Below are 16,402 nucleotides of genomic sequence, written 5' to 3' on the forward strand. Positions count from 1 at the left end.
CGACAGGAAATGAGACTAAAAAATGCAAAAGGTTAGAAAGAGATAAGGAAGAGGGGGTGGGGCGGGGTTTGGGTCCCAGGCCCCTGGGGAGCAGAGGGGAAGAGAGTGGAGGGGAGAGCCCGTGGGTCCTGGGGTTGCAGTTCAGACCCCCCAGTTCCACTGCCTTGGCTCAGGGAACTTGGGGAGGACCAAGGGGGTGCCAGCTCTGGGTCCGGGTGTAGGCAGCTGTCCTTTTGCAGGAATTGGGCACATTCTGAAGAACTTCCAGGCCTCCTCCCTGTGATTTGGTGGGAGGCTTTCCCCCCAAGGAAGCCGGAAGCTAGGAATCCTATAGCCTTGTCATCCCCTTCCCCCCTAAGCCCCAACCTCTCCTCACCCTCAGCCTCTGTTCTGGAAACTGCTCTGGGCTTGCCCGGCATGTGCCGCTTCTGGACACTTCATGGCCACAGACCCTACTTCTGCCTTCCTCCCCCGACGCACTGTCCTGGGCCCGGGACACCCACCCCCACTAGTGCTCTCAAAAGTTCTGCTGAATGACCCCAGAAGAGAAATTGTGCTTTCCAGATGTCCACGTTTATAATAATTTACTCTTGGCAGCTATGGCCATAGATCCTGGGGCGGGGGCGGGGGTGGGGTGGGGGGTGGTCCTTGATCTTCACTGTGTGGGTGGGAAGATCCTGCCTGAGGCTTTATCTGAATCATGAACCCAAAAATCTGGCTGTCTTGGACACAGCCTGATATTCTCAGACTGTTCTCTCCCGGCTGAGGCACCCCTACTCCCCCAGCCCCCACCACCCCTCCTATTCTGCCTCAGTTTGCCATTTTTCTTCCCCTTCTCTTTTCATTTACCCCTGTAATAGCTAGAGGACATGCCTTCCCATTTCATGTTGTAAGTTCTCTGAGAAAAGTCCCTTGAGCTACCAGAGCGAAAGGCATTTGATATATTAACACATTAAGCGAGAGAAAAATCAATCATGGCGTGTGGTCGGAGCGCGGGAGAATCTGACATCCAGGCCGTCTTGGGGGGCGCGGTGGTGGGGATGTGTGCGCACTGGGGACTGAGGAACACAGGCTTGCTTTCTGTGGAGCGTGTTCGAGACTGTGACCGAGACCCGCACAGAGAGAAAGTTCCTCCAAATAAATAGCAGCGAGGCCCAGAGGACTCGCCAGGGATCGGGTCGGGATCTCCCCTGCACTCTGAGACCTTCACATCAGGCAGCGTGGTTTTCAAGAAGTCTGGCTTCCTTTACGCACGGTGGGAAGGGTCAGCCTGCCTTAAAACAACGCAGCCCATTAGGGAGCTAATGCACACAGCCAAGGGCAAATTTCTGCAAAAAGCTTGGTGAGTTGTCACAAGGCAAACACACACCTCTGTAGCCCACACACATAATCAGAAATAGAACGCTGTGCCGCCTTTTAGGCACCCTCCCCACCACGGCTAACCATCCGACCCTTGACAGCATAGATAAATATGCCTGACATCTGACCTACGCAGCCCCAAAACTGTGTGAATGGAACCACACCTAGATCCCCTCTGGAGTCTGGTTTCTTTCACTCAGCACTGTAATTCTGAAATTTAGCAGTGAGATTACATGTAGGTACAGCTCATTGAAGACACGCATGTCTCTTTTCCTCCCCAATACCTTCTTAGAATTTTTAAGCATTCAGACAAATTAGAAAAATTGTAGAGCGAACACCCATATACCCCACCCACCTGATTCTACAATGAGCTTTCTGCTTAATTTGATTTATTACATATATATCCATTGAGGTATCCCTTAGTCATTAATCCTTATTTCTGATGACACATTTCCAAGTAAGTTGAAAACATCAGCAAACTTTACCTTTCAATACTGCGTCAGGCATCTCATTAACTAGTGGTGGGTTTTGGGACAAAATTTACATACATGCATATCATTAAATGGAAGTTGGCCTGGCCTTTTTTTTTTTTTTTTTTGAGGTAAAATTTATAGATCTTAACTATGTCATGAGGTAAGCTTTGACAAATGCACACACCGTGGAACTTGATCCCTTATGAAGACAGAACTGTGTCTTAATCTACTTTTTCAACCATAAATTTTACAAAATCTAAGAAGAGGTCAAGTATTTTCAAGAAAAATTTAGCGTCTGAGTTCAGGTGCTAAATGTGTAAGAGACACCCAGATTTGGAAGAGTCTATAAAAAAAATACAAAATATCTCATTCATATTTTTTATATTGCTCACATGTTGAAATAACAGTATTCTAGATAAGGTCAATTAAGTAAAAGATATATTAAAATGAATCTCACCTGCTTTTTTAACGTTGCTACTAGAAAATTTAAAATTTAAGGCCAAAGAAGTATTTCTTTTTTTTTTTTTTTAAAGATTTTATTTATTTGACAGAGAGAAATCACAAGTAGGCAAAGGCAGGCAGAGAGAGAGGAGGAAGCAGGCTCCCCACTGAGCAGGACCCTGGGATCATGACCTGAGCCGAAGGCAGAGGCTTTAACCCACTCAGCCACCCAGGAGCCCCCAAAGAAGTATTTATAGGAAACCTGCTCTGAGTGTCCAGGGCTCTTGGAATGGGGACACTGGCCCAAGGGCCCCTCTCCATGTGACATTTACTAGAGGGACAGCCTGCCTAGACCCCCACTGACCTGAGCCCCCCAAAGCAGTGTCTCCTGAACTATTAATAGGAGAAGACATTCCCCAGCCCTCCACCTTTTCAAAAAAAGCTTCTAATCTCTTTTGGACTGGTACTTTTATAAAATATAATAAAAGGAATTCTAGCAAATGACAGTAAATAAAAAAGACACTCAAGATACAAACTTGCCCTTCATGCTCGGTTATTGCGGCAAGTTCGAAATGGTATAAAAGAGCTTCTAAGCGCTTGGTTTCGATTTCTGTTGCACAGAAGGACTGAGGTTCATGAGCCAGATTTTGTACAGCGCTGCCCTAGAGAAAAGTCAGTGTGGCACGCCACGTCTGCCCCACAGAGCCCTGCCAGCCTCTCATAAGGAGGTCGGAAAACATTTGTCAACCCCCGGTCTTTGGAAATGTGGGCATAAAGCGGCAGCTTGAAAGAGGGGACTTTCTGAGCAAATAGGACAAGCATCTCCCATGGGTGGGGAGGGTAACACAGGGTAGGGAAGGAAGCATAATGATCCAAAAAAAGCTCTAATGAGTATCCTCCAAGAGATTCCAGCAGAAATCACACCCGCAAAATAAGAACAGATTGCTATGGAACGAGCTGCCTGAACAGAGGGACAGTTTATGTAAGTACGAAGAGTGACTGTCAAAATACAAGATGAGGGAAATAAGGTACAATAGTGGGGCGGGGAGATGCCCACCAGTGGGATCTCCTAGGCTGGAGAATAAACCCAATGAAACCCACAGAGAGATGAAGAGTGTTGGGCCCTCGTGTGGCTCAGTCGTTAAGCGTCTGCCTTCAGCTCAGGTCATGATCCCAGGATCCAGGGATCGAGTCCCGCATGGGGGTGGGTGTCCCTATTCCGTGGAGAGTCTGCTTCTCCCTCTGTCTCTGCCGCACCCCTGCGTGTCCTCTCGCAAATGAATAAATAAGATTTTTTAAATGAATAAATAAGATCTTTTAAATGAATAAATTTAAATGAATTTTAAATGAATAAATAAGATCTCTCTCAAATGAATAAATAAGATCTTTTAAAAAATAAAATTAAAATGAAACCAAACTAAAAAAGAAATGAAAAGCGTTGAGAGATGAGTTGAGACATTACGTGACCAACTTAAAAAGACTGAGGCCCGGGGAAGGAGTGTTCCCGGCAGGGAAAGAGAGAACGGAGAAAGGAGCTAATCACAAAACGGCATCAAGTGTGTGTGTCAGAGTCGAGGAGGGGAGATCTCCACAGTGAGGGGGTCCGGCGAGAGCCCCCATGGAAGGTGAAAAAATATCAGCACCTGGATTCCGTCTCATGACATTTCAGGGAAGAAAAGAAAAAGGCCAATAATGAGAAGATTCTTAAATCTTCTAGAAAGCGGGGGGGGGGGGGGGGTAGTATGCATGGCCATGCCAAGGATCAGGTGGGACTCTGGGTTCTCATCAGCAGCACTGGATTATCTTCTAGCAACGAGATAATGAAGTAATGCTTCAGCGTTCTCGGGGAGATTTACTTTAAACGTGGAGTTCTGTATTCAACCAAATAATCAATCAAATGTGCGAACAAAATAAACACATTCTTAGACATGCAGGGATTTTGGAAATTTACTTCGCAAGCACTTCTCAGGTAAAAAAAAAAAAAAAAAAAAAAAAGACTCGAGAATGAGCCACAGCAAAATGAAAGGCAGTTCCCGAGACAGGAAGCCACGTGCTCTGCGAGTGAGTGAAGCAAGTCCGTGAGAACAGTAAGACAAGTCACCGAGCGGCCAACCTCGGAAAAAAGTCAGTGTGTGTCTGACCTCTCGGTACAGACCCCAGCTACGAAAACATGAAAAATCGTGCGGTTTCTGGATGGGTCGAGGTCTTATGGCACATTGAGCTGAAAGTCTGATTTGGTCCAAAAGGATCGTCCCTAAGGCATCGAGCGAGGAAAAGAGTGAACAGGGCCAAATGGGGAGGTCTTGCTTTTCCCCGGTTGTCCTTCTCCCCCAGAAAATGCACATTTCCATATTCACGTAATACTTTCATCATAAAATATATCCGCAAGGAGCTGGGGAGGGGATCCCCTGAAGAGAAAAACCCAGGGAGAAGACTGGTTGGGGAGTCACCGCACCCCTGCACTCAAGTTGGTGTGATGGGTGCATGTGGGTCATGGGATCACTGATGTGACCCACTGTTGTGTTCAGAGAGAACCGCTCTCTTAGTTGGAAGTCATCTTGTCTTCCTCCTGGCCCACACCCCCTCCAGGTTAGCAGACCCAATCCCAGTTTTAGCTCTCTCTGCCTTAAAATGCCCGAGACTCCGGTCTGTCCCCTCCGTCCAGGTGTTGAGAGAACTTCAGGGGACCCCGTCTCCCTAAAGCTGGGGCGACTAAGAAAGGGAAGGGGCATCTCGCCTTGGTGTGCACAGCTGCCCGTGCTCCTTCCCCATCTGAGCAGAGGTAGGATTCCTGGGGGTGATTCCAGGAAGGGGTGCTTTCAGAGAGCAGGGGGTAAATGCTGAATGGGAGGGGAGGGGGGGATGCTCCAGCTGGAGCCACAGATGCCCCCAGAGGGTGCTCTCCTGGAGGCTGGGGGCTCACTGGGGGGGGTGTGCACCACAGAGTTTCCCTTGATGGGGTCACCCCAAACTGACATCCTAGGAACAGGCCAAAAACAACAGGCTCCCCTGCCATTGCTATACTGTGGATGCGGTTCGCTAAATTCTTCCCATTCCCCTAATTGTCTGCTCTGTCTGCTACCCCCCCCTTTCCCAGCATCCTCCCCCAGTAGGTCTCAATCTGTCCGCCAACACTCCCACCTTCAATCCTCTCCCCTTCTGAACGATTTTAGCCATCTACAGCAGATTAAGAGCTTCGGGGAGATCAGGAGGGAAAACAGGAGGCTGGCGTTACCTAGAGCCTCGGCCCGGTCACAATGCGGTGTTCTGAGACATTTCTGTATTGCACCGAGCACAAAATGGAAAGAGAGCAGGAACCCAGGGGATGGTGAGGGCCTCGCTCTTAAACGGCCCCTCCCTGGCTGGCCTCCCCTCCGCTTCCCTCCACCTCTCCCCCACCCCCAGAGAGCAATCTCATCCAGCAGTGGCTGTCTTCAACTCCAAGAAAATCACGCCTTATCGCTGAAACAGTCGCACGCTTGGGACAGCAAAAAGGCATTTCACAAACTATTGATCTGAGAATTAATATATTGCTTTTCTCCCAGATGCCACACCTCACTGCCGTTGTATATATTAACACCCCCCAGAACAGCATCGAGAGCAAACCACCTTCCAGGCCCTTAATTACGTTTTACGTACTTTGTACTTTTATGCTGTGCTTGCTCTCTGCTCCTCTGAGCTCATTCCTCTTCATTTCAGACTGCTCCTGTGCCATCTCCCTGCACAGAGACGAATCAGATCCGTGGGTCCACACTGCCCCACACTGATGGAAGAACAACCCACTGAGAGGTCCATTTACTTTCCTGTATGCTGAACCCCTTCAATGACCCTTAACTTGTTTTTGTTGTTGTTGTTTTAATTCCTGCTGAAAGCATGGGTTAAATCCAGGAGGAAAATGTTCCCTTCTAGAGGCCGGTAATATACATGCAACAGTTTCCAATTGTTGGAGCTGTGAAATATGGTGATAGCTGTCTGTGTATCTCATGGGGGAAAAGATACCTTGAAATTCGCTTTGCCACAGTATTGATGGGGAAGCATGACTGCAAAAAAAAATAATAATAATAAAGCAGGGGAGGGGGAGGCGGCAAAATGACAGTGGGCTCGTGCTTGCACCAGATCTGCAGCGAACATAGGGCTCTGTAAGACCAGAAGGGTGGTCGCGTGATGGTCCACGAAGTGCCACGTCGTGCAGTAGGCAAGTGTCGGGAAAAAGAAGACTCAGCCCCGTCACCACAGACCGCCGGGTTTTGTCCATTTTTTCTCCTTTCTGGGGGGGACAGATAACACTCTCAGAAACTTGACCATTTTCTTTTTCAGTTAACCAACATTAGGGTAATTGGCACATCACATCCTTTCTACAGGGTGGCGTGTGGGCTTGTGGCCCCGCATAAATAATGAGTAATTGTGGTAATGACCAGAAACGCGTGTGAGCTATCGCAGTGCCCGGGTAATGGATGCTTTGTTTGTCTTCGGGGACTGAATTACCAGCATGTAACTGATTAGGCTCTAAAACGCTCTGGGTTACCTGAGGCTTGAAAGGTGCTTCATCAAGTGGAGTCCGTTCCCCTCCACGCGGACTGTAAGAGGGGCCCGGTATTTGCTTTTGGTCCCCCCTGTTTAAAAATGGAAAATATGTAGCCCTGCTCATCCATCACCGTGCCTGCCAATGGCTTTTTCCCCTCCCTCCTGCTTTCAGAGAAAGCAACTGGAAACACCCAAGTAATACAAATGGCTGAGTTATGCCTGTTTTTAGCACACCGTGTTTGAGCACCAAAGTCAGGGCTCATTAAAAATACGAATGCAGTGGCTTATAGAATTGCCCACTTTAAACACAGCCGTCTACACACCAGTGGTTCTCAAACTGCTTTATAGCAGGTCTGGGTTTTTATGAGGCATCTCGCAGTATCTGTGTGCATAACACACTTCAGTATATCTCCCCAAGGTTCCGCTGAGCACGGCATTTGCCAGGTCGCTCCAGCCGATGAAGAGGTAAGCAGCCCTCCATATGACTGATGTGAAAAACACCCGTCGCTTCGTCAATGTTGACGCCCGCGTGTGACCGTTATGGGGCGACTAGTTGGAAGAATCAGGTGCCTTTCCAGGAAGGTGCTTCTTTAATCCTTTTAAGCTTAAGCCTGTGAGTATTTTACGTTCTTGAAAACTAAGTGCATTGTTACCTACCTTGAACTCAACCGTGAGCAGAGCGGAAGATTTGGGTGTCTGACCTTTCATTTTCTTAATCAAAGACTTGTGTCCGTTGGAAACGTTTGCCTTGAAATGGGTGAGTTCAGGGTGTCAGAACACAGAGAAACTTGGTGACTTCACATCCAGGATTGGCGTGGGAAACAAGTCAGAGAGAAGGGAACTTTCCAGGGAGCAAGGAAGGGAGTGTGGTTCAAAACGCTGAGCTGAGAGATAAACACACCAGAGTATGACACGAGACCCCGTCAAGGTAGAAAGGTTTCACTGGGCATATTGTTTGAGACACCCACGTGGGTGTTGCCAAGAGGGATCACACACACCGCAAAATCAAACCAAGCGAAACAAGAACCACCAAACAACTAAATGTACCCTTGTGCATGTACACGTGCACACACACACACACACACACACACACGTGCCTGTTATGTATTCCACATTTACGCTACTCTTCTCCAGCACTTTCATTTTAGGGGATGCCAAGTTTAAACTGTAACACGCTACTGGTCCACCCAGTGGTAATAGACTTGACCAATGCATGAAATGTATCAATATCCTACTAGTAACTATGGAGATTGATCGGGCCTGCCTAGATTACTGAGGGTCTAGCTGGTTCATTTAGAGTGTGATATTCCAGCCCTTCAGGACACGTCCCTCCCACCCCAGCAGCAGTACCGGCGTATGTGATGATCAGAGGAGATTATCTGTAAACACTATCCTCTAGACTACAAAACTAGTTTCAGCTACAATTATATCACGATCGGTAACAATCATTATTTGCTCGGTGTCTGGTTTTAAAGCTGTGACCTGTTATAGAAAGAATGAATTTCAATTTTAAAGGTATTATTCAATTTCAGGAAAATATTTCACACGTGAATGAAAATGTGTAGATAATGAAATGAATATTACGGCTCGTGACTCGTCCCATTTCCCTGTTTTAAATTTTAACCATAAATGACAACACGGAGCGGCTGCAGAATGGCAGAAATGAAGTAATTCAAGTTGTTTGGTTCTTTATAATCACTGTACTGTTGTTATTCATTAGAAATCTGCTGTCTCAAGAGGGGAGTGTGCAGCGCCCGGGGGGTTGGAGATAGGAGCCAGTCTCAAATGAGCTTCTAACAATTCTGAACCCTTAGGAACTTCTACATTTTAAATAGCTTTATTGAGATATAGTTTGTGAACCATAAAGTTCACCTATTTAAAGGGTACTATTCCATGGCTTTTGGTATTGGTCTCTAAAGAGTTGTGTGGTCATACCGTAGCCTAATTTGACAACTTTCTTAGTCACCCCAAACCCCTGTACCCACTGGCAGTCATTCTCACCACCCCCTCCCCCCGCTGAACCACTAATCTATTTCTATAGATTTGCCTATTCTGAACGTTTTCTACAAAAGGAATCATGTACTAGGTGGACTTTTGTATTTGGCTTTTTTCATTTAGCAAAAGGTTACCAAGGTTCCTTCATGACATGGCAGGAATCAGTATTTTATTCTTTGTGCCGCCAAGTAACACTCACTTCTCGAAATGCACCCCATTTTGTTGGTCTCTTTATCAGCTGATGGTGGTTTCCACTTTCGGGCAACTACAAGTAAGGCTATGAACATTTACGTACAAATTTTTGTGTTGACATCCACTTCCTCTCCCTTGAGTAGGTGCCCAAGAGTAGGATTTCAGGGTCACATTGAACTAGAACATGCCAAGGAAATGCCAAAGTGTTTCCCAAAGCAGCTGCACCATTTACATCCTGGCCAACAGTGTATGTGCATTCTGATTTTTCCTTTTCTTGCCACACTTGTCTGTCTCTTCTATTACAACCATTCCAATGGGTGTGAAGAGGCATCTTATTGTGGGTCTTATCTCATTGTGCGTTTCCCTAATGACTAAGGATAATTTTTACTTTGATTTAATTTATAATGGCTTTCAGGTGTTTATTGGCCATTTTGCATATTTTCTTTAGAGATGCGTCTGTTTAAATTCTTCAGCCATTGAAAACATGGGGTTGACCTTTTATTGAGTTTAAGTGTTCTTTATATATTGTGGATTCAAATCCCTTATCAGATTTGTGGACTTTTTAAATACTCTCCCTCATCCTGGGGGTTCTTTTCACTTTCCTGATGGTATTGTTTGCAGGAATAATTTTAATTTGGATGTGGTCCACTTGCCACTTTGTGTGTTGATGAAATATGAAGAAATAAGTGACTAACCCAATTTACTCCCGTGTTTTCTTCTAAGACGGTCATAATTTCAGCCCTTGCATTTAGATCTGTGATCCACTTTGATGTAATATTTGTGTATGGAGTGAGGTAGGGGATCTAAATTTATTTTTATGCAGGTGAACTTCTATTTGTCCCAGCAACCTCACTGAAAACACAGTCCTTTCCTCACTGACTTGTCTTGACCCCTTTATTGAGACTCAATTGTCTGTAAGTGACGATTTATCCTTGAAGTCCCAATTTTATTCCATTATGTATATGTCCATCCTTAAGCTAGTACCACCTTATCTTGATTACTGTAGCTTTGTAGTAAGCTTTGAAATCAGGTGGTGTGAGTACTTCAGCTTTGTTCTTCATTTTCGAGATTGTCTTGGCTATTCTCAGCCCCTTACATTTCCATATGCATTTTAGAGTCGGCTTGTCGATTTTTGCACAACAGCCAGAGGAGTTTTTGATAGAATTGTGTTATATCTATAGATCAGTTTGAGGCGGATGAACATGGGATGGCTTCCCACTTATTTAGATCTTTCTTTCACTGATATTTTTCCAAACATACCCCACACCAACTGTGGAGCCCAATTCGGGGCTCGATCCCAGGACCCTGAGATCACGACCTGAGCTGAAGTCAAGCGTCGGCCGCTTCACTAACTGAGCTGTCCAGGCGTCCCTGTTAAATTTATTCTTAAATATTTTATTGCTTTTGATGCTATTGTAAGCGAAGAGTTTTCTTAATTTTTTCCTTAATATTGTACATGGTTTTCTTAATATAGCTTTCATATTATTTCAAGTGGATAGAAATACCATCGATCTCTGTACATTGATCTTGTATCTCTCCAACTTGCTGCAATTATTTATTAGTATTAATAGTGCTTTAGTGAATTCCTTGGGATTTTCCATATACAGGATCGTGTCACGTGCAAACAGAGATTGTTTTACTACTACTACTACTACTACTACTCCTTCTTCTTCTTCTTTCTTCTTCTTCCTTCTCCAAATCTGAATGCCTTTTCTTTCTTTTTCTTGTCCAACTGCCTTGGCCAGGTGCTCCGGCAGAAGTGCTGAGACAAGAATCTTTGTCTTGTTCCCATGCCAACATACTCTGAAACAGAACACGCTGTGTAGCTGAGTTGGCGTGGGTTGGGGGTGGACTGTAGAACTGAATTAACTCCCCTGTAGAATGTTTATTAAATTTCAAGCACCAAGGATGTGCTGATCTGAGGCTCACCTATACACATGGTTATGAAAACCCAATAGTAACCACATCAACTGTTTAGCACTTAGACCCATCGAAGATGGTTTTCAAGGAGTAATTTATCACTGGCATCATTGTGTAAAGCTGCTGGTGCAATTAGCAGGTCTTATTATTATTTTAAAATTCTCTGCAGAGAATGTGTTTTTTTGCTACTTGCACCCAAGGCAGAGGACTCCCACTACCTCCACCCCCTGGTGCACAGATGCCTACTCTTCTTTCTGGGGGTCTCTGAACCCTCCATTGACACAGACTCTTAGGCTCACGCCAGATCACCCAGGGGCGTGGACCACAGCGCTCACAGCAGTGAGCGCCACTGCTGCATTCCTCCCCACCTTGTGCGGAGAAGACCCTTTGCACACACCTGCAGATGGGACCCAGAGGGTCTAGGGACACACCGAGTGGCCTCTCTGCTCTCTCGACGCTGCTGTTGGGGCCACAGTCAGGGAAGAGAGGTCAGGGTGACGATGCCATGGCTGCTGTGGGGTTGAGTGCCGCACACCCTGGGTGGAGCAGAGGTGTGTGATCATGACAGGGCTCTGCTGTGATGCATCACGTGACGCCAGGCCCATGCGGCTTCTCTTTCAGTTTCTGTTCCGTTAAAAGGAATAGTGGTGCAGGTTTGACCTGCCACCACTTGGCCTGCTCAGAGTGGAAAGTTTTGTTAATGTGGCTTTGTTACGGAGCCTTTGGGAGGAATGTGCTATGAACGAGAAAGGGGGAGAACTGGCTTGCTGATTTCATTCCTGACTTCTAGGGGCTTATTTTCTGGGGCTTGTCAAAAAAATGTATGTAAACTGTGTCTTTTTTTTTTTTTTTTTTTTTTTTTTTTACATGGACAGGAGAAACATGGAGAGAGCATGGTTTCCCTACATGCACTCACTAATTGAGATTAGGTATTTCTAGCAGAGGTGCATGCTCTCTAAAGACCCTATGAAGGAGGAGGAGGCTGCCAGTGCCCTACTCCAGTCCCCTGGTGCTTGCCACTTCTGGCGACAAAGGCCCCACCCTCGCCAGCAGCAGCCACCTGGGATCCCCACCTGGAGGCCTTCTGTGGCTCACACAAGCAGCTCTCAGCACATGGCAGGTGCGGTCGGGGGGGGGGGGCGTGTTGGTGATCACCCCAAGTCACAGACCTGCATAGCAGTGTAACTTTGAGGTGTGCTACACCTGTCTCCCAGGGTTCCTCGGCAGGACCAGCTCCAGCCGGGGTCCAGCTGCCCACCACAGTAACTGGATCAATGGAAAATCTTTGCTCAATGCCTTCAGTCCCTGTCCCACCTCCTTATTCTCTTACCTGGGTGCTCTGGGACCACCGCTCACACAAGCCGCTTACCCTCCAATCTGGTTTCAGGGTCTCCAACCCAAGACAGAATAAAAGGCACAGGAGAGGGCTGAGAGACGGTTTCTGGGGCCGTCTCTTTCTTTTAAAGGGCCACCTCCCTTTTTTATTTTTCTTGACCCCAACTGGATCATCTAGCCTAGTTAAGGGTCAGCAGACATAGCCTGGGGGCCAAATCCTACCCACAGTGTGTTTTCATGCAGCCTGGAGCTATGAATGTTGTTACTTTGTTTTATTTTGTTACATCTCATGACACAGGGATGTTTACTCTCTAGAATCTCACTTACTTTCCTTTTCCCCTCCAGGGTTGAGACAGAATTGCCATGTAACACTGGTGTTACTTGTAGGTACATAACACCATGATTTGGTGTACATCCATGCTGTGAAATGCTCCCCATGTAAGTTTGGTTAACATCCATCACTACGTATAGTTAACAAGTCTTTGTTCCTGATGAGGCCTCCGAAGATTGATTTGCTTAGCAATGTTCGAATATACAACACAGTATTTTTAGATCTCTGTTGTCAGGGTTCCCACCAGTCTTAACCTGTGACAACCTGCCGAAAATTGCCACGAAATCGTGTATTTTAAAATATTTTCCTGAAAGAAATGAACTCTTTTAACGCACGGTGTAATACAATCGTGCCTTTCCCACGTTTGATTAGAAGGCTTACTTGAAAAAGATGTTGATTCGTTCCACAGGAAGGCAGTGTGGGTCAATGGGCAGCGGTAGGCGGAAATCATCCTCCTAACTGGTCGTGGGCTTCATCGGGAGGTGTCCCAAGTCCGCATGGGAAGCCTGTTGGGAATGTGCAGTCTGGGTCACGGGACCTTGAACTGAGAAACTGGTAGGTTCGTTTCTGGGACGCTCCTTTCGGTATCTGCAAACCGGGGCTAATAATTCTTACCTATTCTTACCTCGCTGGTTTGTTGTGAGAAGCCTGGGAGGTAGGTGAGTAAATATGTGATCGTATCTGCTTCCTCTCCTGCCCCCCCCCCCCCCCCCGACGCTTGCCTTTAAGAGGAGGGTGGAGCCAAGGAGAGCTTTGTGTGGCTTCTTTAAAGCTTCCAGTGTCTTTGGTGAGTGTCAGACAAGTGTCAGATGAAAGGTAGTCTAGAGATATAAAGTGTTGCTCTGATTACAATAACGCTTTGTGCTTGAAGTGATACCAGTAACAGGAATAACAATGACGAGAGGGAGAAAAGTATTAGAGCCCAGGTGAAGGAGTCTTCCGGTGCTACCAGAATTGTGGGCTCAGGGACCAGAAAAACAGAGCTGCACAAGGCTGGGGGACCATGGGCATCGACTCTAACCCCCTTAGGAATGGGAGGTTTAGAAGGGTAATGATCTCTGTTCTCCTTGGATGGGTGACTTTGCCCAACCCTTCACCCACTCTTCTGCCTCCCCTTCCTCCCACCAGAGAGGTGGCAGTGTTTCCTCCTGCCTGAGCACCATCCTACAGTCAGCTCCCTTCCACCTGGACCCCTCCCAACCCTCTCCAAGGCCCACCTCCCCTGCACATCCTCCAAGGGTCAGGATGGCATCCGACAGCGAATGCACTTTGCCCTATGCCCTCCCCATGCCGAGCCCTTTGACATAGGACCTCGACCTCCTGATAACTTCATATCGTGGTTTGGGTTTCCCTGGCAGCCAGCATCGAGACAAGGATCTTTGTGCAAGAGGTTTATGTGGGAGGTAATGCCAGGGAACATGGCAGGGCAAGGAAAAACAAGGCTTGGAGGCTGAGAGCACAGGCAGCTTGGTGAACAAGTCACCACGGGGGACAGAGGAGCACTGCCCCCCCTGGGGTGTCCTGGGTACAACTTGGAGTAGCACCGGGGTGATCACACCAGGGAGCACAGGAGCCATTCTTTATCTACCAGCTCTTTTGAGTGTCTGGAAAACATCTCCTAGGCACAAAAATGCAGATATAACGAAGGAGAACCAGTGGGTGCTCGCTAAAATAGGTTCCAAAGGAGGAAGTTGGCTGTGCCAACATGCTTGGAGTATGCCAGTGCCCATTTTGAAGAGGAGAATTATGATGCTTACTAAGAGTTTCTGGCATTAGCCCCTGGCCCGACTCGGGGTGAAACTGGAGATTCCCACTGTCCCGTTGAGGTGTTTCCCCTCCTCACCCCATGCCCAGCACCAAGAGGAATCCAGCTGTGCTGAAAAGAGCATGGATTACACTCACGACCCAATCACCCACCCTTGGGCCCCAGGGCCTTTGCACTTCCATCCTCGGACTCCCGCCAGACCCAGCACATGCCTTCCCTATCTTCAGCTGATCTGGAAGCACATTCACATGAATTGGTTCCCACTTGCGATGTGAGGGTGGCAAGTAAAGAGGGAAAAGAAGGTCCAGATATGGATGAAGTCATGACCCCTCCCAGCAGAAGGGCCCCTGAGCCTCCATATCTGAGGGAGAAGGTATTTCAAAGATCAAAAGCTGACATGAATTTCGTTCCTAAGTCCTGTCACATTTCTCCATACATGTCATGGGGTGTCTAACTTAACCCCCTCATGTGCACTTCTTAAAGCCCCCTCCTTCCTATCCCCAGAGCCCAGCTGCTCCTGAGGCCCTAAAGGGCCAAACTCGCCCTGGGCCCCAACTCCTTCTCAAGCCCTGGCTCTCAGGCCCCCCCATCTTTCCAGCCTGTTCTGTAGGTCAGAGCCCAGCAAGCAAGAATCCCTTCTCTTTAGGACCTGGAAAACAGACACAGTGACAAAAGATTCTTATCAGCGGGAGAGGAGAAACAATACTTCTTAAAGTCGGGGTCCGCTCAATTGTATATGTTGATATCAACACATCTGGCTGACCTTCATTTCTAGTTCCTGGGAGGGGGTGGCGGAACCCTCACAATTTCCCAATCAGACAGAGGAGTGTCTGTCATTCGTGGTGGGGCTCTCAGACCACACCAGAGTTTATGCTAATTAGCTGGTGTAGATGGGGACCCAGGCACACAAGAAGGACCAACTGACATGGGTCCCCTGACTTGGAGCCCCAATCCTGGTGGCATCAGCCCCAACCTCTGGGCTGGGTTGAGTTCAATCACGTGACCAGTGATTTAATCAACTGTGCCTACATAATGAGACCCCAGTAAAAACTCCAAAACTCAGCAGGCTTCGGGTTGATAATCAGACATCTGTGTGTGGGGAACGGGAAGCATCTGAGGACACAGACGCTTGCCTTTTGGGCTCTTCTTCCCTGTCCTTGCCCGATGGGTCTCTTTGTTCAGCTGGCCCTAATTTGTAATCTTCACAAAGAACAGTAGAAGTCAGCACAGTGCTTTCTTGAGTCCTAGGAGCTGTTCTTATGAATTATGGAACCTGAGGGAGCAGCCGGGGGCTGTGAATCCATAGCCAGATGGTCAGAAGTGCAGGTGGCCTGGGGACTTCTGAGCTTTGCAGCGAGCGTCTGAAGTGAGGACTGTCTTCGCTGTGAAATCTGACCTAACTCCTCGCCGTTGGCATCAGCATCTCATGGTAGCGAAGATAATATAATATAGATGAAAATTTGTCATTCTGGGGCGCCTGGGTGGCTCAGTGGATTAAGCCGCTGCCTTCGGCTCAGGTCATGATCTCAGTGTCCTGGGATCGAGCCCCGCATCGGGCTCTTTGCTCAGCGGGAGCCTGCTTCCTCCTCTCTCTCTGCCTGACTCTCCACCTACTTGTGATCTTTCTCTCTGTCAAATAAATTAATAAAATCTTTAAAAAAAAAAAAAAAAAAAAGAAAATTTGTCATTCTGTTTGGAGGACAGTCACTTTTCAGGTTTGACTAATTCATTGCGCTGGGACCTAGATGTTCCCCCTCTTAGAGCTTAGAATTCTGTCCTTGTGTTTTGCGTTACATGTTTTTGACTGAAGATGAGGATAAGGGTGAACAATTCTCATCTGGGGGTTGAAAAACCAGGGTACGATGAACTGGCAGGTCTGGAACGTAAAGTCCTGTCTAGGTTTCCCTTTGAAGAGGAGATGGGCAGTCAGGGTCAGAGGCCACGTTCACGAAGAACCCCAGCCTCCTTCCACAGTTTGTGCTACTTCGCAGCTCTGCATAGGCATTTCCACAAGAGCCAACAACTTAATGACTCATAAGACCCTTTTATGGCCTTGGAAGTGGCAAA

Source organism: Mustela lutreola, chromosome 17 (genome assembly GCF_030435805.1).
Source record: "Mustela lutreola isolate mMusLut2 chromosome 17, mMusLut2.pri, whole genome shotgun sequence".
NCBI lineage: Eukaryota > Metazoa > Chordata > Mammalia > Carnivora > Mustelidae > Mustela > Mustela lutreola.